At 40.8% G+C, this 26,143-nt stretch overlaps 1 protein-coding gene across 5 annotated transcripts in view; it reads right to left on the bottom strand.

Moving 5' to 3' along the window:
* The window catches only part of dapk1 (death-associated protein kinase 1), a 262,641-nt gene that overhangs the window by 184,635 nt on the left and 51,863 nt on the right, over positions 1-26,143 (bottom strand). Inside the window, exon 1 of one of the 5 annotated variants that reach the window (XM_069929551.1) lies at positions 12,659-12,680. The exons of the other annotated variants lie outside the window; for them this stretch is intronic. The gene's annotated coding sequence lies outside the window, so the exon portion shown is untranslated. Of the gene's footprint in view, positions 1-12,658; positions 12,681-26,143 lie in introns of those variants that run through there. 5 annotated transcript variants of the gene reach the window in all.

The following is a 26,143-nucleotide window of genomic DNA, read 5'->3' on the forward strand; positions in this document are numbered from 1 at the left end:
TTCAAGGACCAGGATTTTTTTCTCTCTCTCTCTCTCTCTCTCTCTCACCCTGGGACACAGCGGTTACTGTGCATGCGCTATATTGGCGCGGTGGCCAGCGGGCCACCTCTAATACATTTTTGACATGATCTTGCGGGCCAAATATAATTATATCGCGGGCCAAATTTGGCCCGCGGGCCAGAGTTTGACATGTGTGCTTTATGAGGTGCTTGAAGAGATTCAGACTGTCATCGAAGACTCAAAAATTTCTACAGGTGCATTGAGGAGAGCATTCTGGCTGGTTGCATCACTGTCTGGTATAGAGGTACCAACTCTTGGGACAAGAAAAACTCGAGAGGGTTGTTAACTCGGCCCGTGACATCACAGGCACCAGACTTCCATCCATCGAAGACATCTTCCATACGGTTACCATCAGGAAAAAGGTACAGTTGCCAAAAGATGAGTGCTCAGCGGCACAAGAACAGCTTCTTCCCCACTGCCATCACATTCCTGAATAATCAATGATCCAAAGACACTGCCTTCCTTTTCATGCACTATTTAAAAAAAAACATCTATTGTTGTAAAAGTGGTTTATATGAATGTTTGCAAAGCACCGAATTTCATGACTTGTTCATGACAAATAATTCTGAATGAAATACTTAAAAACACAAGTGAAAAGTAATGTAGAAATTGAAATATTAGGAACATTTACCAGACAATCAAGAGAAAGATATTGAACATGCTTCTCCCTCCATGCCATAAAGTTCTCTTCTGATTGAAATCATTCATTGATTGTCATGCTGTCAAAAATAATTTGGAAAGCCTTTCGTTTTGTGCCTTTGGAATTGCCAAATGGTGCAAAAAAAAGTTGGAAAAAATGGTGAATTTTACAAACAATATCCTCTTTTGCACAAGGGTTGATGGCGTGAAAAAGGAGAAAGGGATTCTGCTACAAATCTCTTGATAGCTGTGATAGGTCACTTGGCCCCTTGCACTAATTTTACCACTTCAATAAGCAGATCTTGTTCTCCAGATCCATTTCCCTGACCCAACACCATTTTCTCTTAATAACTAAAACTCAATCAATTAACTTCTGACTTGAAGATAATGTTTGAGCCTCCAAACCCCTCTTGGGTATAGAATTCTAAAGATTCATCATCCTTTGGATGAACAAATTTATCATTATCTCAGTCTTGAAACGATGAAGAGACTTCCCTTCATCTTGACATCCCTTCCTGGAGTGACATCAATTCTACATCTTCCCCAACAAGTCCTGAAGAAATTTGTAGTTTTCAATGAGATTATCTTCTATACTCAGAAGGATAGAGGCCCAATGTGTTTAATGTCTCCTTGTATGACAAACCCACCATCTGATCTATTAATTTGATTAATCTTCACAGCAATCCTTCAACATACCTGGCCGGGTACTGAAGAACTGCACAAACCAATTAACAGAGGTCTTCATAGACATCTTCAACACCTCACTGCAGCAGTCTATCATTCCCTCAGGTTTCAAGACAGCCACCATCATCACAGTACCCAAGAGGGTGACAACAGGCCTCAATGACTACCGCCCTATGGCACTGACATCAAACATTATGAAATACTTCGAGCATCTGATGATGGAAAGCATCAAAGCACACCTCCCAGAGACGCTGGACCAATTTCAATTTGCCTATAGAAGAAACAGTTCCACAGATAATGATAGAGGCTTGCACTTCACTCCTTCCTGGCCCACCTGGAGAACAGTGCCTTATACGCCAGGCTGCAGTTCAATGACTTCAGCTCGACATTTAATATGGTCATTTCCCAGAGGCTGGTAGAGAAGTTGTCCTCACTAGGACAAAACATCCCTCTCTGTAATTATCCTGGACCTCCTAATAGAAGGATCAGTCTGTCTGGGTCAGTAGCAGAATATCGATCACTGTCACACAGAGTATTGGTGCACTTCAGGGCTCGGAACTCAGCCTGCTCCTGTTCACGCAACCGACCCACGACTGCATCGCCAGATCCAGCTTCAAGTGTCTTCAAGTTTTCAGATGACACATCAGTCTTTGGTCTCATCAGCAACAATGATGAGTTGGACTACAGAGAAAAGGTGGAAAATCTCATGAAATGGTGCAAGAGTAACAACCCGAGTCTCAATGTGGACAAGACAAAGCAGATGACCAGGAATGACCATCCTCCACTACACATCAACAGTTCCTTCACTTAACTAGTGACCTATTGTGGACACTCAAGATCTCCTCACTTGCTAGGAAGGCGCAACAGCAACCGCACTTCCTGAGAAGACTGAAGTGGGCAAGGCTACCGGCCACCATTATGTTAACCTTCAATAGGAGCTCTATTGAGAGTGTCCTGGCTGGCTGCATCTCAGTATGGTATGGTTGCTGCAGAGAAATTGATCAGAGGACAATCCATAGGACTATAAGAGTGACAGAGAAGATCATTGGCATCTTCCCCTCTCCACATTAATGTGATCTACTGGGATTGTTGTCTGAAGAGGCAGCACCAAATATTTGAGGATCTCTTCAATCCTACATATAGCATCATTTAGCTGTTCCCATCAGGGAAGAGATACAGGAGTATCAGAGCCAGCACCACCAGGCTGAGGAACAACTTCTACCCACAGGCAGTGAGAATGCTGAATGACCAAAGGAACTGCTCAGACTAACCATCAGAGACTCCATATTCATGGAACATTTATTTATTTTTAATAGATAAAATACTTGTCCTGCATATGTATTATTTGTCTGTATGCATGTTATGTCTGGTTGTGTGTCTGCACGTTTTGCACTGAGGAACAGAGAACGTTGTTTCATCGGGTTGCATTTGTACAATCAGATGACAATAAACCTGACTTGTCTAGAGGACATGTATCTTTCCAAAAGTCCAGCCACCTCCACAACATTTGAAAATGGCGTCACCAAGGCTCTACATGTCTGTGGTCTTGTATGAGAATCCTCTGCAATAACGGTTAATACACCAACTGCCTTCCAATGTGCTTGTAAATTAACTATCATTGTATTGTGACAAATTTCTACAGATGTGTGGTGGAAAATGTGCTCACCTGCTACATTGTGGTTTGGTATGGGGACACCAATACCCTTGAGCGTAAAGCACTGCAACAAGGTAGTGGACACAGCCTTGGGCCTCCCACCATGGAGAACATCTGTAGGGAACACTGCCATCAGAGAGCAGCAGCAGCAATCATCAAGGACCTACACCACACTCTGTTCTAAAAGTAAAAAACACAATGCTGGAGAAACTTAGCAGGTCAAAAAGTGTCTTTAAGGTTAAAAAATACATAACTGACGATTCAGGCTTGAGCCCTTCATCAAGGTATGGAAAAATGTCAGCATGTGACCAAACAGAAGAGTGGGGGGGGGGGGGGGAGATGAGACGTAGTTACAAAGGGAGGAGGTAATAGGCAGATAAGGGAAGGAGGGCAGAGCAGTAAGCAAGGGAAGGAGGGATGACTAGGTAAATAGAGGTGTTACGAGCCCAAAGGACCCCAAAACCCAGCACCAATAGACATTCACCAAGACAAGTAGTTTTTAAAACAAAAGTTGTTTTTAATCAACGTGTGTGTGTGTGTGTGTGTGTGTGTGTGTGTGTGGATTTAAGAAATGTTCTTTGGTTCACAGTTCAATCTCACTTCTCCTTCTCCCAAGTTCTCTGGTTGCAGGCAATCACCATATTGTGCACAGAATTTAACATTTATAAAGTTCACCAGGCTTGGTGCTTGAAAGGTAAATATTTACTGCTCAGGAAGGTTCTTGTAGGGTTTGCAGAGAGATATTTGCTGCTTCAGGATTTCCACAACTCAGGGTCTCGCTGATGAAGCTTGCCCCATCAGGCAAATGGTAACCTCTTTCTTCAATCTACCACAGAGTTCCATTCCTTCTTCTATTTCAAGAGAAACATCAGACAGATATCACTTCCAGCCATCTACTGCTCTGGAACTTGCTTTCATCAGTTTCAAACAGTTTTTCCTGGATTGCACTTTTCAGTTACTTGTCAGTGACCCACACACTGACTGACTAACTGAGCTGTTAACTCAACTCTCTTTTCCAAATGAAACTCCAAAGAGAGCATGTGACTCATGTCTTGCAAAAACCCCCACCTTCTCCAGCAAACAACAGGTGTTCTTTCTTCTTCTTCTCAAGTTGTTATCAACCCAAGATTGACCCTTGAAAAGAGCTTCCATCAGCCATCGTGTCTCCAGTTCCAAACAATGGTCATTCATTTTATGACGTCAGTTCAATTAACTCCTACTTGTGAAAGGTGCTTACATTCTCCAAGAGATCTTCAATATTTCTTCAGTCTTTCAAATGTTTTAAAATGTGTATATGTATGTGACCTACTCTAAATCTTATAAATTCTCCCCAAATATTAATATTGTTACAGAGGGAAGGGGGAGAAGAGCTGGAAGGGGGAAGAAAAGAGCAAGTTAGCAGAAACCATAAAAGTCAATGTTAATGCCATCTGGATGGAGAGTGCCCAGACAGAAAATCAGCTGTTGTTCCTCCAATTTGCAGGTGGTCTTGGTGGGACAGTAAACAAGGCAGTGGACAGACATTTGAGTATGGGAGTGTGACACAGAATGGAAATGGTTGGCTACTGGGAGATCTCTCTCACTGGTGTGGCGATCAGCAAAGTGATCTCCCAGTCTCTCCAATGTAGAGAAGGCCACAAAGCGAGCACCGGATACAGAAACTCAATCCTGCGGATACACGTGAAGTGTTGTTTCACTTGAAAGGCCTGTTTGGGGCCCTGGACCGAGGTAAGGGAAGAGGTATGGATGCAAATGCAGCACCTCCTGCGCTCACAGGGGAGGTGCCAGGGATACAGTTACTTTCCTGTGTTTTAATTTTACGTTTTGACTTTTACACACTGCTTCCATCAGGAAAGAGGTATAGGAGCCACAAGACTTGCACCACCAGGTTCAGGAACAGCTGCTACCCCTCCACCGTCAGACTCCTCAACACAAACGCAATCAGAGACTTATTTAAGAATTCTTACTTGTGTACATTATTGATTTTTTAAAAAAATTCTGTATTGCACAATTTGTTTACATTCTTTATCTGTTTATATTTCTTTATTTGTTTACATGTATAAATTGTGTAGTTTTTTTTGCATGACCAATAACTGGTAATTCTGCCTCTCCCACAGAAAAAAGAACCTCAGGGTTGTATGTGATGTCATGTATGTATTCTGACAATAAATCTGAAATCTGGACACCCCTCTCCCTCTGAGTTACACCTGACTACTTTTCCAATATAAAGCAGTCTGAAGTAGATTTGTTTTTCTGACCTCACTTACCACCCTGTGTTTCCATGGTTAAATGGTCACTGGCTCCCCACCAGTGACCTTGCTTACAAGTCAGCTTCATAATACTCTGGACATCTACTAGTGATGAATAGAGGCACAATTCTTTCACTCCTTTTGCTAAAAGCACAGAGGGCATTTTAGAGTCAACAAGACTACCACAGATCTAATGACCAAAGCAAAGAATTTTCTGACTTGTGAAGCTCAAGGTACCCAATTCATAATAAATTAGGAAGCTCTGAAAATATTAGGCTCATTTCAAGTCTGTGAAAAATGCTCTGACTTTAGAGTTAAGTTGCATTTTAAACTTTAAATCCAATCTTAAAGAATGTTATTTGGAAATAATTTTCTTCTGCTCTTTGCTACTTTTAATCTTGCTCTTGTTGCCAGCAGAAAGGCAGAGTGGTTTACAAGCAAACTTTAATTCAGTGATATTTCATTCCAGTTCATGAGGAAAGGTCTGATCTCAGCAAATGAACAAATACGTGGAGAAAGATCAATGAAAAATAATGTGCAAAAGAAAAATCGCAAGAGCAAGCTTACACTCTGCTGTTGTGCCCCTGCAATAATTCTTACACGTGTCATAAAAAACAAAATTATGAAAATTATTTTCCACTTGTGTTCTTAACAGTTATTTTCTGACCTGGGGAAATTTACAAACCTCTAATCTACTGCATTGACAAGAAATGAGTCAACTTTGAAATGTAGTCTCTCTCCTCTCCACTCTCCCATTGTATCATATTACAAGATTTATAAAGTTCATGCCAGGCCCTCTGAAAATGATCACATTCACAATTTTCTCATGTACAAAAATGTAGAATAGCAAGAAAAAGCAATGTTATGGTCTTGACTCTCAAAAAGGAAATGCATTTGAATTTGGCTCAGCAATGCCATTATCTGTTGGTGACAACTGATAGACACATTGTTTGCAGCTGTGACTGAAGGAGGAAAAATCAGCCAACTCAGTGCTGAACTGTTGTTAACCCCGGTTATAGGCGTATGATTAATGACAAGCAGTCAACATACTTGAATCCTCTTTATTTCTTTCCTGACTGCCCAAAACTGTTTCTTTTCACAAGAACATTAGTGAACTACATGTTCTTTTTCTTTTTGAAAATATTTTTATTCATCTTAATAAAGAACTTGGACAAAAAGGTACAATCCAATAATATGGACAGTTTACTCAAATAAATAAGGCATTCTGTATAACACTAACATAAATTGTAAATCATATCCATAATTCATATTCTAAATAGTATATACTTTAGGAAAAAAACTAATAATGCAAAATAAAGGAAAGAGAAAAACTCATGTTGCCATATGCTGTTTATGATTGATATTTAAAACAAAGGTAAGAAAAAAAAGGTTAAAAAAAACATGCAAAAGATACAAGTCAGATAATTTAATTACACTGCCATAAAATTATAGAGTAAGACAGTGAGTCATAAATGACCCCCATAACTTCTGGACTCCTGTATCTGAATTATTAATTGAATAATGAATCTTTTCCATATTAAACAGGACATGTCACGCAACCACTGATCATGAGCAGGCGGGGCAGTATCCTTCCTTTTAAGTAAAATCGCATGCCTCGCCAAAAGAGAGGCAAATGAAATAGCGCGACTCTGAACCAGAGATAATCATTCCCTCCCATTGTACTGAAGAGAGCCACCAAAGGGTTCGGTTTTCAATCGATATTGATTTAACTAAATGTTGAAGGAAAAATTATTAAAACTTATATTTATTTTTAGTGTGTTTAATCCATTTAAAATCAAAAGGGAAAAACAAAAATCTGCAGATGGTGGAATCTTGTAAAAAGTGAAGCTGGAGGGATTCAGCAGGTCAGGCAGCATCCATGGAGAAATGGACAATCCACATTTTGTGTCAGGACCAAAAGACGTTCAACCTGAAAATGTCACTGTGCATTTCTCTTCATGGATGCTGCCTGACGAACTGAGCATCTCCTTCTTCTCCTCATTTCTTAATGTCAAATATTGTCACTGTAGGATGGAAGATGCTGATTTCCCCTCCAATTTCTTTAGGGAATTTATATTGTAATCTTTTGGTCTTCATTTTCTGTAAAAGTGAATAATTAACTTCCGCTCTCCAGCTGCATTTTCTGGATTTGATTCCGCTTTCAATAAAACTTGGTCAGAAATTCTAGTTACTGTCACTACGAATGAAAGTGGTCAAACAGAGGCAGGTGCACGTAATTGTAACTTTTGTCAACCATCATTCTCTAACACAATACTAATTTACTACTGATAAAAGCCTGAACATTAGAACATTCAGGTTAATTAGCTTCCAAGCCAGATTCCAGCAAAGCGCAAGTTGACAGAGCAGAGAGACAATTGTATAAATGTCAGTATGATTGGGAGATTGACAGGTGAATATAAAGATCACACATAACATAATGAGGTGTCTAGAATTCTGAATGGAGACATTTTATCCAGTACCTACACTTTAACTGACCAAAGAACATTCATTCCCAGAACCAATTCCTCATTTTGATAAAGATATCTTTGCATAATGGGTGCACAGGAATAAAGAATGTTAGTTCCTGCAAATCTCTCAGTGAAACCAACTACTGGTGTCATCAATAGGTAATACAATTTTTTTTAAATATGCTTGTTCTTGGAGGGTAAAGATGGAGATACATAAAAATATACGCATCACAACTTTTGAGGTAATTGATTGCAAGACCAACAAACAAATCACTAAAATAAAAGCAAGTTTTTGTTTCTAACATAATCAGATTATCCTCATTTCTATAGGGAACCCCTGACTACCTCCTCACTCACCAACATGATGGATTGTTTCCGATTTTCAGAACCACATTTCTGTTTTGTTTTCCCAACCCTTACCTGGCCACAATCACTTTTTAATCAGAAGGCAGCATTGTGGCATCTGGACAACTGTGGTCTCCAGCCTTTACACACATTCCCTATGCTCCCAACACCCTTCCCCCTCTCTGCAAAATAAAACTCCACTTGTTTGCTACCCTTACAGATGTGAAAAATTTACTGACCTGAAACATTCATGCTGTATGGCCTGCTGAGCAATTCCAGCACTTTCTGATTTTATTAATTTATTTTCTTTTTCTTTCTATTAACATTTAAAATATTTTAAAAAACTATTAATGAAATATAGTAATTTAATCCATTTAAGTGCCTTCTTTTATCAACAATAACAACACAAAGATCTTTGACAACAACAAATGTTCACAAAGCTATTAGGGCAATGTGGGGCAAGGCTGCAGGAAACACCAGTGTTACCACCTCAAGATTCCTTTTCATGCACGTGAGGTAAAATTATCACTTATTGGCAGTGCAAAAAAAACTACTCAATGTAGCATGTAATCAAATAAATAATATAAACGAACTGACTGCACAATATAGAAAGAAAATAAAATCAAAAGTAAGCATCCATAAATGAGTCCCTGATTGAATGTGTTGTTGAGGAGTCTGATAGTGGAGGGGTAGCAGGTATTTCTGAACCTTGCAGTGTGAGTCTTGTGGCACCTATATCTCTTTCCTAATGGTAGCAGCGAAAACAGAGTTTGTGCTGGGTGGTGTGGATCCTCGATAATTGCTACTGCTCTCCGACAGCAGCGTTCTCTGTAGATATTCTTGATGGTGGGGAAGGTTTTGCCAGTGATGTCCTGGGTTGTGTTCACTACCTTTTGCAGGGCTTTACACTCCGGGGCATTGGTGTCCCCATACCAAACCATAATACAGTTGGTCAGCGCACTTTCCACCTTATATCTATAAAAATTTTTCAGGGTTTCTGATGTCACATCAAACCTCTGCAAACTCCTGAGGATCTAGAGGTGTTGATGTGCTTTCTTCACAATGCCATTAGTGTGTTAGGTCCAGGAAAGACCCTGAGATAGTGACTCCCCAGAGCTTAAATTTGTTCATCCTCTCCACCTCGGATCTCTCAATAATTACTGGATTGTACAACACTGGTTGTCTCTCCTATTCGATGTCGTCACTGTCTGAGGTCACACTGCATTGTTGCAACTCTAAATTAAGAGGTTCAGCTCAGCTGGTTCACTGCATCCAGATCAAGAGAGTGACAGCAAGTGAGCAATCCAGCAGAGTCTGGGATAACATTTAAGATTTCAGCAGATCAGATAGTAAAGTACTGGTTAAACTTCTTGGATAATCTTCCTTGGAACTCAAACTGTTATTTGTGGATTGGAAAACATTATTGATTGGAAAATGTTCATAATTGGTGCATTAAAGTGCTCATTCCTCAGAATTAAAATAATAGAAACCTAGATTAGTTGCCAAGGCACATAGAACAAGTCACCATGTCCTTCAGTAAAATGAAATTGCATTTTATTCAAATCAAAAACCTTACCTGATTAATGAAAATAGACATGCTGCTGCATTAAGGACCAAATATAATTTATGACTATGAAAATAACTGGAAGTGTAAAAATATTGGGATAATGTTGGAAGACAAATTAAAAGTAGTTATTTGATTACAAACAGGATCCATAAACAATGTCATTAATTTTACCATTGGAATATATTCTGGAGCAATAGGATACCAACATTTGTCAACAGTATTTACAGAGTAAAGCTAGTTCAAACTCCTCCTTTTATCCAATGTTGTTAGAGTGGCTATAATGTTGGAACCTAATTTGTCTATCAACTCTTAGCTAGCTGATGAAGAATATGACTGAAAGTAGCCAAGGGTGGATACCACATTCTACTCCTTCCATCTTATGCTGCCATCCTTGAGATACTGCGTTGCCTATACAGTACAGTTGGGTTCAGGAATTTAATAGTGTCGAACAGATGCCTGCAATACTCTTACTTCATTAAAAAAATCCTTCCAATTAGAAAGTCAAGGGAATAATGTGTGACTATTCTGCTACTGGCACTATTTATATAGCCAAGATCAAGACTTTGATACATTCAGTAGGGAGAATGAAAACTTGCCTGAATGGACCAACAAAAACCTCACCCTCAATGTCGTCAAAAGCAAAGAAGTGATTGATAACTTGAAGGGTTCAAGCATGAAACATCAGATATGTATTTTTTAAAAATCTTTGCTATATAAAGGAAACTGCTTGACCTGATGAGTTTCTCCAGCATTGTGTTTTTATTTCAACCAGTGTCTGCAGAATTTTGCATTTTACTACAAGCCGATTGTTGACTTCAGGAAGGGAAAACCAGAGCTGTATGATCCAGTGATCATTAGGTGATCACAGTTGGTGAGGGGGAGCAGATTTAAATTCTTGGGTGTCACTGTCTTGGATCCAACATACAAATGGCATTGGGAAGAAAGGATGTCTGCAGAGGTTTGATAATGACATTGGAAACCCTGGCAAATTTCTACAAATATATGGTGGAAAGTGTGCTGATCGGCTGCATCACAGTCTGGTATGGGGACAACAATACCCCTGAGTGTAAAGCCTTGCAAAAGGCAGTGGACATAGCCCTGGGCCTCCCCACCAACGGGAACATCTGCAGGGAAGACAGCCATCAGAGAGCAGCAGAAATCATCAAGAATGCACACCAACCAGCACATGCTCTGTTCTTGCTGCTACCATCAAGAATCGCACCACCAGGTTCAGGAACAGCTGCTGCCCCTCCACCACAAACTCAATCAGGGACTCATTTATAGACTCTTACTTTTGCACTTTATTGATTTTTTTTCTCTCTGTATTGCAAAGTTTGTTTACATTTCTTTTATTTGTTTACACATGTAGTTTTTTCCCACGATCAATATGTGGTAATCCTGCCTCACCCACAGGAAAAAGAATCTCAGGATTGTGATATCATGTATGGACTTTGACAATAAATATGAAATCTGAAGAGGTAAACATAATTAATTTTTCATGTTCCACCTCTGGAATACTGAAGTTAGTTGCAGGGTTCTCTGTGCAGGCTTGGCTCAAGTTAATCATGTTAGCACAAACTTAAGTTCCTGATGCAAATAGCATAGTTGCTTACAATGCCCCATTATATATTGGGCACAGATTCAGTTGAAAGTTGATATCTCTTGGGAGTATTTCATACACAAGGTCAAAAAGGTAATGTGGTGTTCAATAAATTAATCTGAAAGTAGGTCAAATAGATAGTACAGGCCAAAAATAAAAAGCACTATTTTCTTTTGAACATCACTAGAAACCATGGATTTCCCAACTAATATTTGTAATTTGAGGCAGGAAACAATTGACCAGAGAAAGGGAGGAGAAAGAAGAAAGTACAAACTCGAATTCCTCATATTTCTACTTTCAAGCAAATTAACAATTATTGGTTTCATACATTCAAATTAGAATATGTTGCTTTTCAGCCTGATTGGAAGCAGTCATCAACAGGTCAGTGGAATAACTGACTTGACAATGAATTGACTTGACAGATCATTGGGGACCTTGCTGAAAATTAGGGAGAAAATCTGTGCATCTAAAATATTTGGGACTTGTGTGTACTTCAGCTTCGCAACTAAATGAATCCAATACAGTCAAATAATCTTGTTTGTTTTCACCATTGCTGGCTTGCTTATCACTAGGGGAAGTTCCACTCATTAAAGCTTCAATATGTGAATACTTTTCATGCTAGAACAAATAAAAGCCTCAAAGTCAGAACATGTATTGCTCCTCTGACGTTTCAGTGATAGTTTAGCTAAATGCATTTCCGATTTAAGTAATTTTCTTTTTTTTCCAGACTTTATTTAAATTTTTCACAATATTATCAAACAATACATAGAGATCAAAATAAACTACAACTAAACTTAACCCACCCATCCCCCACTCTCAGCAAACCCTGCAAGGGGAGCAAAAAAAGTTTAAAAACCATACAATACCTTAAGACACACATGTCAAACTCTGGCCCGCGGGCCAAATTTGGCCCGCGATATAATTATATTTTGCCCGCAAGATCATATCAAAAATGTATTAGAGGTGGCCCGCTGGCCACCGCGCCAGTATAGCGCATGCACAGTAACCGCTGTGTCCCAGGATGAGAGAGAGAGAGAGAAAAATCCTGGTCCTTGAAAAGTAGTGGTGGGTGGTTTTATAAATACACTGTCGTGTCCCCCCGCCCGCCCCCCCACCGCAGCGCAGCCTGGCCGGTGTCAGGGGAAGCCAAGGCCGCTTCCCAGCACCCGGAACCCCAGGGTTCTTGGAGCTGCAGATGGAGTCGGGATGCCAGAGGGAAGATTGGGGCTCCCCGCCGGGCGATGGGGGCACCGGCCGCCCTGCGCCTTCCCACCGGACCAGCGGCGGGTGCCCAGAGTACACGTGGAGAGCGAGGATGGTCGGGCAGGTAGGGTGGAACTCCCAGCCAATCTCGAGAGTGGCGTGGGCTGGATCGGGATTAGCCGCGCTCACCTGCTCCTCCACCTCTGATCGGGATCCCAGCGCGGTCCTGAGCGCGGAGACTGCCCTGGAAGGTTCCTGGGACACCTGCACGGAAAGAAGAGCTGGGTCCGTAGAACATTACAGATCAGAAACAGGCCCTTCGGCCCTTTGACTCGACCTTGTGAAAACCGTATCCTTTTTCCAGCAGAGAGGTACCTGACAATGTTTGGCCCTTAATCCCCCTCATCAATGTATGAGTGAAAGTCTGTGGTTCTCGTAAAAACACCAGAAGGGAGAAACTCAGCAGGTCAAAGGGGGTCCGGGAGAAACTCAGCAGGTCAAAGGGGGATCCCGGAGAAACTCAGCAGGTCAAGGGGGATGGGTCCGGGAGAAACTCAGAAGGTCAAGGGGAGGGGGTCCGGGAGAAACTCAGCAGGTCAAGGGGGGTCCGGGAGAAACTCAGCAGGTCAAGGGAGGTTCGAGAGAAACTCAGCAGGTCAAGGGGGGTCCGGGAGAAACTCAGCAGGTCAAGGGGGGTCCGGCAGAAACTCAGCAGGTCAAGGGGGGTCCGGCAGAAACTCAACAGGTCAAGGGGGGTCCGGGAGAAACTCAGCAGGTCAAGGGGTGTCTGGCAGAAACTCAGCAGGTCAAGGGGGGTCTGGCAGAAACTCAGCAGGTCAAGGGGGGTCTGGCAGAAACTCAGCAGGTCAAGGGGGGTCCGGGAGAAACTCAGCAGGTCAAGGGGGTTCCGGCAGAAACTCAGGGGGGGCCTGACCTCGCCAGGACCATTGCCCACTCCCCCTCCCTGCCGCAGGGCGACCCGCGACTCACGGTGACGGGGCCGCTGATCCGCCGAGATGCCGCCCTGCAGTGAGAGCCGATGCCCCCGCACTGTCGTTGTCCAACCCGATCGCCCGCAAACCCCGCCCTCCCGCACACAGGCCTGAGTAAGTAATATGAACTTTAATCTCAGGATAAAACGATCTTCCAATAGTTTCATGTCACAGTGATAAATATATTCCTGGTTAAAAATGGTCCTGCACCTGGATACAAGCTCATTAGGCATAAAACTTGAAAAGTGTGTAAATCAAAGGATATCTGTACCAATGGAAAAAGGGCATGGCAAATAACCCTGCTAGAGTTCATGCCCACAATCAGTCACCCATTTGATTGTTTATTGAATATTTTATTTCTCATTTGTTAATGCTTCTGGAAAGAGTTTATCCAAAACTATTATTAAACATTTATTTTAATAAGAAAAAGTTTAACATTACATATGTTGAAAGAAGAGAAAACATGCAGATGTTGTTGAAAATTTTCAATAAATATTCAGTTCGGCCCTCGACTTAGTCCAAGTTTTTAATTTTGGCCCTCCGTGAATTTGAGTTTGACACCCCTGCCTTAAGATATTACTAAACCCATACATTTCAAATAAGGCGACCACATCTGAACAAAAAAATTATAATGATCATACAAACTATATGTTATTTTTTCCGTATAAATACAGGATCTCAACTCATTATTGCCAATGAACTATATTCACTTCAACATCATCCTTCCAAGAATCGCCACACATTTACTCGAAACAGCCAATGCTAGATGAAGAAAAGCGATTTGAAACTTATCCAACCCCAAATCATTAAATAGGACAGTAGAACCTAACAAGAAAACTTTTGGATCTAATAAAAATTTAATCTTAAACTGTTTTTGAAGAAATTCTCTAATTCTTTGCCAAAACGGTTGAACCTTATCACAAAACCAAACTGAATGTAAAAAAAAGTTCCTATAGATTGTTCAGATCTAAAACACACCTCTGAATCACTAAATCCATATTTCTTCAATTTCTCAGGGGTCAGATACAACTGAAGCAAAACATTACAATTAACCATACTATATCTTACATTAAGCAATTTAGTCACTCCATCATAACACATAACCTCCCAAACTTCCTGATCAATATCACAACTTAAATCCCCTTCCCACTTACTCTTAGATTTATCTAAATTTGGTTTATCCATAGTATCCTGCAACTATGTGTACATATCAGAAATAAAACCTTTATTTGACGAATGAGAAATCAAAAATTCAAATTTCGTTAACTTAGGAATTTTCATATCTCTTCCAAAATTATCTTTCACTAATGCTCTAACTTGATAGTACACAAATAAAGAATTTGCTGATATTCCAAATTTTTCCCTAAGTTGATTAAAAGAAAGGAATTTACTTTCTCAAAACAATCCTCTAACACTTTTATACCTTGAATCTGCCATTCCTTTAAAAATCTGTTATTCAAAGAAAAAGAAAGAAGTTTATTTTGGAGTTTGAATTGATATTTTTCCAATTGTTCCTATAATAAAATTCCTTTTAGTCCAAATTTCTAATAAATGCTTTAAAACCAGCACATTATATTTCTGCAACAATACAGGATTCCACTTAAATATAAACTGATGAGGATAAAACTCTAAAATATTAGCTAATTCAACCCTAGCCCAACTAGGAGGATATGAAACATCTAACATATAATTAATAAATTTTAATTGAGCAGATTCATAATAATTCTGAAAATGAGGTCATTGTAAACCTCCCAAAGCATATTTCCAGGTCAATTTATGCAATGCTATTCTAGCTAATTTTCCCTTCCATAAAAACTCTCATACAGCCTTATTAAAATCTTGAAAAAAAGATTTAATAATTAAGCAAGGAATCGATTGAAAAAGATATTGAATATGTGGAAAAATGTTCATCTTAATACAATTAAATCTTTTCATTTAATCAAATCTTCCTTAATCTTTCTCATTAAAGGAACATATTTTAATTTATACAACAATTGAATTTTTATATCAATCATTATACCCAAATATTTTATAGGTCCAACGCAATTTAGTAATTTGCCTACATTGTGTATAATCTCCATCTGAAATTGGTAGTATTTCACTTTTATCCCAATTCACTTTATATCCAGACAACCCACCATATTGTTCTAAACATTTTTGCAAATGAATTAAAGATTGTTCCAGATACGATAAATATATCAAAATGTCATCTGCAAACAGATTAATCTTATATTCATCCTCTGCTATCCTTATACCTTTAATATTCTCGTTCTGTCTTATCGCTTGAGCTAACGGTTCTATGACCAATGCAAATAGAGCTGGTGACAAAGGACAACCTTCACATGTCGAATGAGATATTTTAAATAATGAAGAGGTTTGACCATTTGTCACCACCCTAGCAACTGGATTACAATTTAAGTAATTTTCAATTCAAATGCAGGTGGGTTCTTCAATTATTTAGGAAGTAAAGCCCTTTGGATAAATCATTTTCCCCAAGACCTCTCAGCATGATTTTAAAGAATTTCAAAGGCATAGCCAACTCTCAAAATAGGGATTAAATCATCTTGAGTGCAAAGGATCTGCTGAAGCTGGGCTTCGTCTCTGCAAGGGCTTTGTACTGGATGGGACACAGTGTAAGTCCCTCTTGCCACTGCACATTAAAATGCCATGAATGATTTAAGGTTGTTAATGAATGATAACCGATCATCTGCTAAAGGGACTTTTTTAAAAAATCTGTTAAAGTAAAAGGATGTAATTAAAATATGGGTAAATGTTTTGTAATGCTTTTGAATTTTTCTCATTGCTGCAACAACTGGCTGGCAGATTTTCCAGATTGCAAATATAACATCACAAATCTGTAGATACAGAGTATTCAAAACAAAAATAGAAAATGCAAAAGCATTCGACAGCATCCACGGCAAAAGAAACAAGAGTTCAAGTTTCAGATCAAGGATAATTCATGTCAACTGGGGTAAGTGAGCAAGGCTCTAGGTTTTCAGTTGTAGAGAGGGTGAGGGGTAAAGTGAACAGAGGGTATATCCATGCTGGAAAAGATCAAAGTTTGCCACAGTAAAAAAAACTTTAAAAACCTGCAATTAAAAGGAATTAAAAACACAAAGTGAAGCAAAAGTCACCTGCAGAGAGATAAAGGGACTAAGACGAGGTCAGCGAATACACTACATTAAAACTCCAATAGTCTGGTTTCCAATGATTCAGAGATCCTGAAGATTCAGCATTTGAAACACCCCATGTTACATTGTCTGCACTCCCTTCTTGTTCAGTGGGGTTGCTGTTCCCTCAGTCCCTTCCCACTTACCTGGACCAGGGTTCCCACACACCCCTCCCACTCACCGGGGCCCTGGCTTCCACATTCCATCTAAAACAATTAAAACAAAGAGAAATATCATCCAAAAGTTCAGAAAATCTCCAAGTCTAGCTCCGAAGCGACTGCTGGATTATTGGGGTTTTGCTGTCAATTCGATACACACGAGTTCATGCTTAGCGTCAGTTTGGAAAAGATGCCAAAGACAGAGGCCAGGTTAAGTTGGGATATACAATCTACTCGACAGGCCAATGGAATTTCAGGGTCACTCTTGCGGACACCCAATTCACTTCAAATTTAACTGGCAATACCTTTTGATGACTCAAGGTACTACACAAAAGAGGTTTTTGCTGCTTATTTGCAGCTACAATTCTTATTGAAGCAAGGTTATTGTTAACACAGAGGTTAGGCATACAATAGAAAATGGTAGCCTTGCCTGCAATTCATTAACTTTATACAGAATAATGGCTCATTCTACTTGACACTTATGAATAAACATGAAATATAAGCATTACAATTCTATCCTGGTCATATTTAAGTAAATGAAGTTCACATTGCTGGTATATGTTATGCCTGTTGCAACCACATTTTGCAATTTCCTTCGACAGCCACAAAGGCAAGATCATTAAGACAGCCAGACTGACACCCCCCCCCCCAACCCCCCTCCCCACCAAGATAGATTAATAAAACCTTGCACATTTTTATTAATGAAATCCTTAACAAATTACATGGCATTATTGCACAGGAGTCCATCTTGTTCTTTGTATCATTCTAATTTTACACACATGCTGTCCTGGGCAGGCTTGCAGAAAGCCTGAGCAACATCATAGAACTAGTGCAACATCATCATGGACTAAAATATCTAAAATAAAACTTATACAAAATAATCTGATATCAAATACTAAACAGGTGGTGGTTGAATTCCATGGACAGAACAGAGAAGTCAACTCTACATTTTAGAATCAATGCAAGGTGCGAGGGTGAAACAATGGAGCTCAAGAGAAAGGATGAGACCCTTTGTCCTTCTCATCAGCAATCTTCTGTTCTACAGGCTAATGTAGACCTCACAGCCACTGTTCTGGAGAATGTTGCTGGCATATCCTGAAGGACGCTTCAGTACCTATCTGGTCATATGAAATGGATCCTCAACCTTTTTATTAATGGCCTACTTGATACAGGCCTGATGATGCCAATAAATAAATTTGAAAATTGTGCCCTCATCAAATGAGAGCTGGTCTTCAGATCTACCTGATGGAACAAGGTCCAAAAATATTAGAGTGCTCAGTATAAAAGTATCATGATAGCACCCAGGGAACTTGGTGCACATCAGCAAAAGACATCCCTTGAGGTAGCTAGCAAGCTGCATAATGAAGGAATCGGGCCTCTCGGTCACTTTGCTGACTGGGATACAAGGCAGACTGTTTCTGTGATCACAAAGCAGTTACTAAGAAAGAAATTGCTTGAAGAACCACTAAGGCAGCTGCTAAAGTATTAAAGAAGTGAATAGCACCATTGACCACCATGATTCAGCAAATCCCAAGACTGACACTACCAAACTGCGACTACCACCACCATGTCCCTTGTGTTTGATAAATGGAAGCTAGGGATCAGGTACCAAATCTTTACGAAAGTGTATTTAAACACAAAATAATGGAATTAATTATCCATTAATTCACAACAATGGTTTGATACAGACAAAAAGCATCAAGTTGCAGGGAGTTGTGCATCCAAAGGGAGAGACAGCACATCTAAAAGGAGGCATTGAGAGAGACCACAGTAATCCAGAGCAAAGCACATCACAGTGTTGAATGGTCACACTGCTCACCAAAGTCATCCCAGGCAGCCTCTCCACAAGAGCTAAGGAGTGATACATTGCTGTGAGAGTGCCAATGAAGAATCAGAAGAGTTCCAAATGATGGTGCTAAAATTGTTCCAAGGAGCCAGGTTTAATGCCGAGCTTGGATGCCAACTGAACTGAGTTTGTCAGCTACTTCTGTGATCACATAGTTTTCTGCTGGCTGCTCTGGTTTCCTCCCACATCCAAAAGTTGTACATTGGCGGGAGGTTTATTTGATATTGCAAATTACTCCTTGTGTTGGTGGGTGAATGAAGGGAAGTTGATTGGCATTCATGGAGAGAGGTTGCAGCTAAGCATAGAAATAAGCAGAAGAGGTTCAGACTAGAGAGATTGTTCTGCTTTGAGACAACACTGATCTGATGGTCAGAATGGGCCATGTCTACACGATCCACCTCTTTTCTCCTGCAACATCTGTGACAGGGGCTAGATGACATAACCTGTTACAAAAATTAATCCAGTACAGTCGGAGATGTCAGAGCATCACTCCCAGACAAACTCAATGCCTTCTATGCATGATTCAACTGCCAGAACAAGGAAGAACTACCATTGCGCATTCTCGTTTTCCCTGATGATCCTCTCCTGTCCATATCCAAGGATGATGTACAGACTGCCTTCAGGAGAGTGAATACAAGTAAAGCATCCAGTTCGGATGGAGTACCTGGGCGAGTATTTAAAAATCTGAGCTGATCAACTTGCCAACGTATTCACAGATATCTTCAACATCTCACTCTGGCAGGGTGTGGTACCCACCTGTGTCAAACAGGCATCAATCATATTGGTACCCAAGAAGAGTGTGGTAACCTGCTTAAATGCTATCAACCAGTTGCACTCACATCAACAATGTTGAAGCATTTTGAAAGGCTGGTATTGAAGCAGATCAACTTCTGTCTGAGTGGCAACATGGACAGTGACAATTCACCCACTATAACAGGTCAATGGCAGAGGCCATCTCACTGGCTCTACACAATTCCCTGGAACAAGTGGATGCTTTTAAAATCGAATACAGTTCATCATTCAACACCATCATTCCATCAAAATTGATCAGCAAACTCCAAGACCTGGAACTCAACACCCCACTGTCTAATTGGATTTCCTCACCTCCAGACCAAAATCAGTGAGGACTGGTAAGAACATCTACTCCACAATCTCCATCAGTAGCGGAGAACCACAGGGGAATGTTCTTAGCCCCCAGCTCAACTCACTGTGTGGCCTAGTATGACGACAACAACATATTCTACAAATTTTCTAACGATACCATGGTAGTGTGTTGTCTAAAAAAAGGGTGATACAGGAGGCAAATTGAAAACTTGGCTGAATTGTGCATCAAACACAGCCTTACGCTCAATGTCACAAACACCAAGGAGCTGATTGTTGACTTCAGGAAGGGAAAACAGAGGTGGAGAGGGCGAGAAAATTTAAGTTCTTGGGAGTCACCATCTTGGAGAATATTTCCTGGACCTAGCACACTAATGGCATTGTGAAGAATGCACGTCAACACCTCTACTTCCTCAGGAGTTGGCAGAGATTTAGTATAACATCGGAAATCCTGGAAAATTTTTACAGTTATGTGGTGGAAAGCATGCTGACTGGCTGCATCATGGTCTTGTCTGGGGACACCATAAATCCCTGCAAAAGATAGTTGACACAACCCAGGCCATCACAGGCAAAACCCTCCCTATCATCGAGAACAATTATAGGGAACAATGTTGTCAGAGAACAGTAGGATCCCCATCAGCCAGCACATTCTCTGTTCTTCCTGCTAACATCAGGAAAAAAAAGGTATAGACTCACACCACCAGGTTCAGGAACAGCTGCTACCCCTCCACCATTAGACTCCATAACAACAAACTCATTCAGGGACTCATTTAAAGACTCTTACTTTTGCACTTTTTTCTTCTTTTCTCTGTATTGCACAGTTTGCTTACATTACTTTATTTGTTTACGTGTACATCGAGTACATTTTTTCACTACCAATCCATAGAAATTCTGCTTCAACTGCAGAACAAAGAATCACAGGGCTGTATGGGATGACAATAAATCTGAATTTTTAAAAAATCTCCCACACTTAAAATAGATTTTAAAAATCTGCTGTTAAAATGCTGCAATTGTAATGCATGATGCTCAACTGAGATAATGAATTTTTCCAGAAGTATTCAACCACATGGAAACACTGCAAGCAAATCCAACCTTCAAGTTACAAATGTAATGTACTAAACATGTCCAAGCTTTTTTCTAGTGAAAGGTTGTCTACCTACAATTGTGTACAGTATTCAATAGGAAGTCATTTGCAGAATCCTGCAGATCAAGTTTTACTGCGTAGAAAGAGCTTATTTAACATCATTCTGTTAAAACTACAAATAGAATTTTGTCACACTTTTCAAAGCATTTGGTGCAGACCAGTGCAGATCATCACCCAGTTGTGGGTGATGGATGACATTGTGAATTTGTGACTGAAGCTCTTTATATGCCAGTGTGCTAGTGCTGCTCCGTTGGGTTTTAAACTAGGTTTGCAGGGGGAACCAGATTGCCAGAGCAAGTAGAGGAATGGAGGATGGAAAAGAGGACGTGAAAATTGCTTGCACCGTTAAAAGTCGACAGGTTGTATGTCGTGGAAATTTTCTAAAGTGCATCTATTTCAATGCAAGGAGTAGGAAAAGCAGATGAGCTTAAGAGCATGAATTGGCACGTGAATTATGACATTGTGGCTATTAGTGAAACTTGGTAGCAGTACGGACAGGACTGGCAGCTCAATGTTTCTGGCTTCTGTTGATTTAGACAATAGAACAAGGGGGAGGAGAGACATTATTTGTCAGGGAAAATATCACAGATGTGCTCAGGCAGGATAGACCAAAGGGCTAGTCTACTGAGGCTATATGGGTATAGCAGAGGAATGGGAAAGGTATGACCACATTCATGGGATTGTACTATAGATTACCCAATAGTCAATGGGAATTGGAGGAGCAAATCTGTAGAGAGACAGCAGTAGGAAACACAAGGTTGTGATAGCAGGGGATTTTAATTTTCCACATATTGACTGGGCTGGATGGTTTGGAGTTTTTAAAATATGTTCAGGGAAGTTTTCTAAATCAATATATAGAGATAGCCACAAGAGAGAATGTAATACTGGATCTCCTATTCAGGAATTAGAAAGGGCAGGTGACAGAAGTATGCGTAGGGGAACATTTTGGGTCCAGTTATCATAATGCTATTAGCTTCAAGTTAATTATGGAGAAGGATAGGTCTGGGTCTCAGTTTGAGATTCTAAATTGGAGAAAGGCTAATTTTGAGGAAATAAGGAAGGATCTAGAATGCATGGTTTGGGACAAATTATTTTCAGGCAAGGATGTGCGAGGTAAGTGGAGGACCTTCAAAGGTGAAATTTTGAGAGTACAGAGTTCATCTGTTCCTGTCAGGATTAAAGGCCAAGTTAGCAGGCATAGGGAACTTTTTTGAGGGATATTTATAGATCTCGTTCGGAAGAGAGGTGTAAAACATGTATAGGTACTTAAGGAGTATAAATAGAAGAAAATCCTCAAGAAAGAAATTGGGAAGACATTAAAAAAAATTGGAGGTTGGTTTGGCAGACAATGTGGAGTAAAATCCTAAGAGTTTCTACAAGTATATCAAGACCAAAAGGATAGTAAGGGACAAAATTGGTCCCATTGAAGATTAGAGAGGTCGGCTTTGTATGGAGCTGAGAGATTGGGGAGATCTTAAATAGTTTTTTCTCTTAGGAAACAGGCACAGAGTCATGGGATATAAGGAAAACAAGCAGTGAGGTCATGGAAATTGCACTTATTTAAAGAGGAGGAAGTGCTTAATGTCTTAAAGCAAATAAGGGTGGATAAATCCACAAAGCCTGAGAAGATATTCCCTTGGACCTTGAGGGAGGCTAGCGTAGAAATTGCAGGGGATCTGGAGGAAAGATTTGAAAACTCCTTTGAGGTGTTGGAGGATTGGAGGGTAGCTCATGTAGTTCCGTTGCTTTAAACAAAAGGGTCCAAAAGTAACCCTGGAAATTATAGGCCGTTAGAGCCTGACATCAGTAGAAGGTAAATTATTGGAAACTGTTCTAAGAGATTGGATATACAATTATTTGGATAGCCAGAAACTGATTAGGGATAGTCAATATGGCTTTGTGTGTAGCAGGTCATGTTTAACCAGTCTTATAGAGTTTTTTGAGAGGTTACCAGGAAAGTTGACAAAGGAAAGGCTGTGGATGTTGTCTACATGGACTTTAGAAAGGCCTCTGACAAGACCCTACATGGGAGGTTAGTCAGGAAGGTTCAGATGCTAGGCATTCATGGTGAAGCAGTGAACTGGATTCTACAATGGGAGAAGCCAGAGAGTAGTGGTGGATGATTACTTCTCAGACTGGAACTCGGTGACTAGTGATGTGCCTCAAGGATCGGTGCTGGGACCACTGTTGTTTGTCATTTATATCAATGATTTGGATGATAATGTGGTAAATTGAATCAACAAATTTTCAAATGACACTAAGATTGGAGGTGTTGTAGACAGCGAAGAAGGTTTTTAAAGTTTGCAGAGAAATGGAGTGAAAAATGGCAGATGGGATTTAATGCAGACAAGTGTGAGGCGTTGGACTTTGGAAGATCAAACCAAAAGAGCGAACATGGTGAATGGTAGGGCACTGAGGGGAGTGGTAAAACAGAGGTACCAAGGAATACAGATACACAATTTCCTGAAAATGGCATCACAGATAGAAGGTTGTAAAGAGGGCTTTTGGCATATTGACCTTTATAAATCAAAGTATTGAGTATAGGAGTTGAGATGTTAGGGTAAAATTGTATAAGATATTGGAGAAGTCAAATTTGGAGTATTGTGTGCAGTTTTGGTCACCTAACTACAGGAAAGATATCACTGATCTAGAAAGATTGCTGAGAAGGTTTACTAAGATGTTGCCCTGACTTCAGGAAAAGAGTTGCAGGGAAAGGTTAAACAGGTTAAGATTGTATTCCCTGGAGCATAAAAGAAGGAAGGGAGATTTGATAGCAGTATTTAAAATTATGAAAGGGATAGACAGAGTAACTATAGACAGACTTTTTCCACTGAAGGTAGGTGAGATACAAACCAGAGGACATGGATTAAGAATGAAAGGGAAAAAGCTCAGGGGGAACATTTGGGCAAACATCTTCACATGGAGACTGATGGAATTGTGGAATGAGCTGCTAACTGAGGTGGTGAATGCGGGCTCAATTTTAACATTTAAGAAAAATTTGGACAGGTACATGGCTGGGAAAGGTATGGAGGGCTATGGACTGGTTGCAGGTCAGTGGGACTAGGCAAACAAAAAAAAAAATTTGGTACAGACTAGAAGAGCCGAAGGGGCCTGTTTCTGTGCTGTAGTGTTCTATGGTTGTATTAGAACTTCAGCAGGAATTCCACCTGCAACCTAAAGACTTGTTATCGCTGGCTTTTTCAGCAGTTAGAAGCAGGATTGAATAAGCTACAGTGATATGGAGTCAAGGGAACCCACGTAAAGGAGAAAGTTGTCCTTAAGCTTTTCGATAAAGTACTCCTTCCAAAAAGCATTGATTGCTTTTCTGCCCTTGATAAGTGTCCTTGATGGCCCTCAGCAGACAATGAATAAAGTCTTTGGCTGAGCAACGTAAAGGGTGAAAATCAAGATGACAAACCCAGCGCACAATCCCTCAGCTCTGCACGTGGTTTATGGAAGCAGTAACCCTTGCCCTTCTGCCTTGGAGATTTGAGCTACCAATGGTAGGTACCTCAAGATACTGAAAAAAAAACAATACTGTCTACATACAAATTTTTTAATCCACTAGAAGGATAGACAAATGTCAGCATCCTATCCCAAATCAACATCCCAGCATTGGGGGCACCAACTATACAAAACTTGTTTCAGTGAGAGACCACATCAATCACATACCTGACACCAGATTCCGAAGGAGTGAAAAACAAAAATCTGCAGACTCTGCATTTGTGGGGTTTCTAAAGGAAGTTGAAGAAGTTGATGTAAATGCCATCCAGTTGAACGGTGCCCAAACAGAATACGAGATGTTTTTCCTCCAATTTGCAAGTGGTCCTAGTCCAGCAGTGCATGAGATCATGGACAGACATGTCAGCAAGGGAACAGGGTGGTTGGGAATTCAAATACGTGGCCACTGGCAAATTCACTTTATTGTGCAAGATTGATCAGAGATACTCACAAAACAATCTCCCAGTCTGTGTCCAGTCTCTCTGATGTAGAGAGGAGACCACAATTTGGGGAACCGGATGAAGTAGATAACCCCTGACCCCCAGCTTTTCCCTGTCTCTCCCACCCCCTCCCTCCCTCTCCCTCCCTCCCTCTCCCTCCCTCTCCCTCCCTCCCTCTCCCTCCCTCCCTCTCCCTCCCTCCCTCTCCCTCCCTCCCCCTCCCTCCCTCCCTCTCCCTCCCTCTCCCTCCCTCCCTCTCCCTCCCTCCCTCTCCCTCCCTCCCTCTCCCTCCCTCCCTCCCTCTCCCTCCCTCTCCCTCCCTCCCTCTCCCTCCCTCCCTCTCCCTCCCTCCCTCTCCCTCCCTCTCCCGTTTCTCTCTCTGTCTCTCTGTGTGTGTCTCTCTCTCTCTCTCTCTCTCTCTCTCATAGAAACATACAAGATAGGAGCAGGAGTAGGTCATTCGACCCTTCGAGCCTGCTCCGCCATTCAACGAGATCATGGCTGATCTTAAAGTTCAGTACCCCGTCCCCGCCTTCTCTCCGTAACCTTTAATACCCTTATACTGAAGAAATAGATCTAATTCCCTCTTAAATATATTTAATGAACCTGCCTCTACTGCCCTCTGTGGCAATGAATTCCACAGATTCACCACCATCTGGGTAAAGATATTCCTCCTCATCTCGGTCCTAAATGGTTTGCCTATTATCCTCAAACCATGGCTCCGGGTTCTGGATTTTCCCATCATTGGAAACATCCCATCTGCATCGATTCTGTCCAGTCCTGTCAGAATTTTATATGTCTCTATGAGATCCCCTCTTAATCTTCTAAACTCCAGCGAGTACAATCCCAATTTGCGCAATCTTTCCTCATAAGTCATTCCTGTCATTCCAGGTATCAGCCTGGTGAATCGCCTCTGCACTCCCTCCATTGCAAGAACATTCTTCCTTAGATAAGGTGACCAAAACTGCACACAATACTCCAGGTGTGGTCTTACCAAGGCCCTTCACAGCTGCAGTAAGGTATTCTTGTTCCTATACTCAAACCCTCTTGATATGAAGGCCAACATACCATTTGCCTTTTTAACCGCCTGCTGTACCTGCATGCTCGCCTTCAGAGACTGCTGTACAAGTACCCCTAGGCCTCTTTGCACTTCCCCATCTCTTAATCTATTGCCATTCAAATAGTAATCTGCCCTCCGGTTTGTATTACCAAAGTGGATAACCTCACATTTATCCACATTGTAGTGCATTTGCCATGTATCTGCCCAGTCCCTCAATTTATCCAAATCACACTGGAGCTTCCTGACCCCCTTTTCCGTGCAC

The sequence above is a fragment of the Narcine bancroftii genome, chromosome 1 (genome assembly GCF_036971445.1).
Source record: "Narcine bancroftii isolate sNarBan1 chromosome 1, sNarBan1.hap1, whole genome shotgun sequence".
NCBI lineage: Eukaryota > Metazoa > Chordata > Chondrichthyes > Torpediniformes > Narcinidae > Narcine > Narcine bancroftii.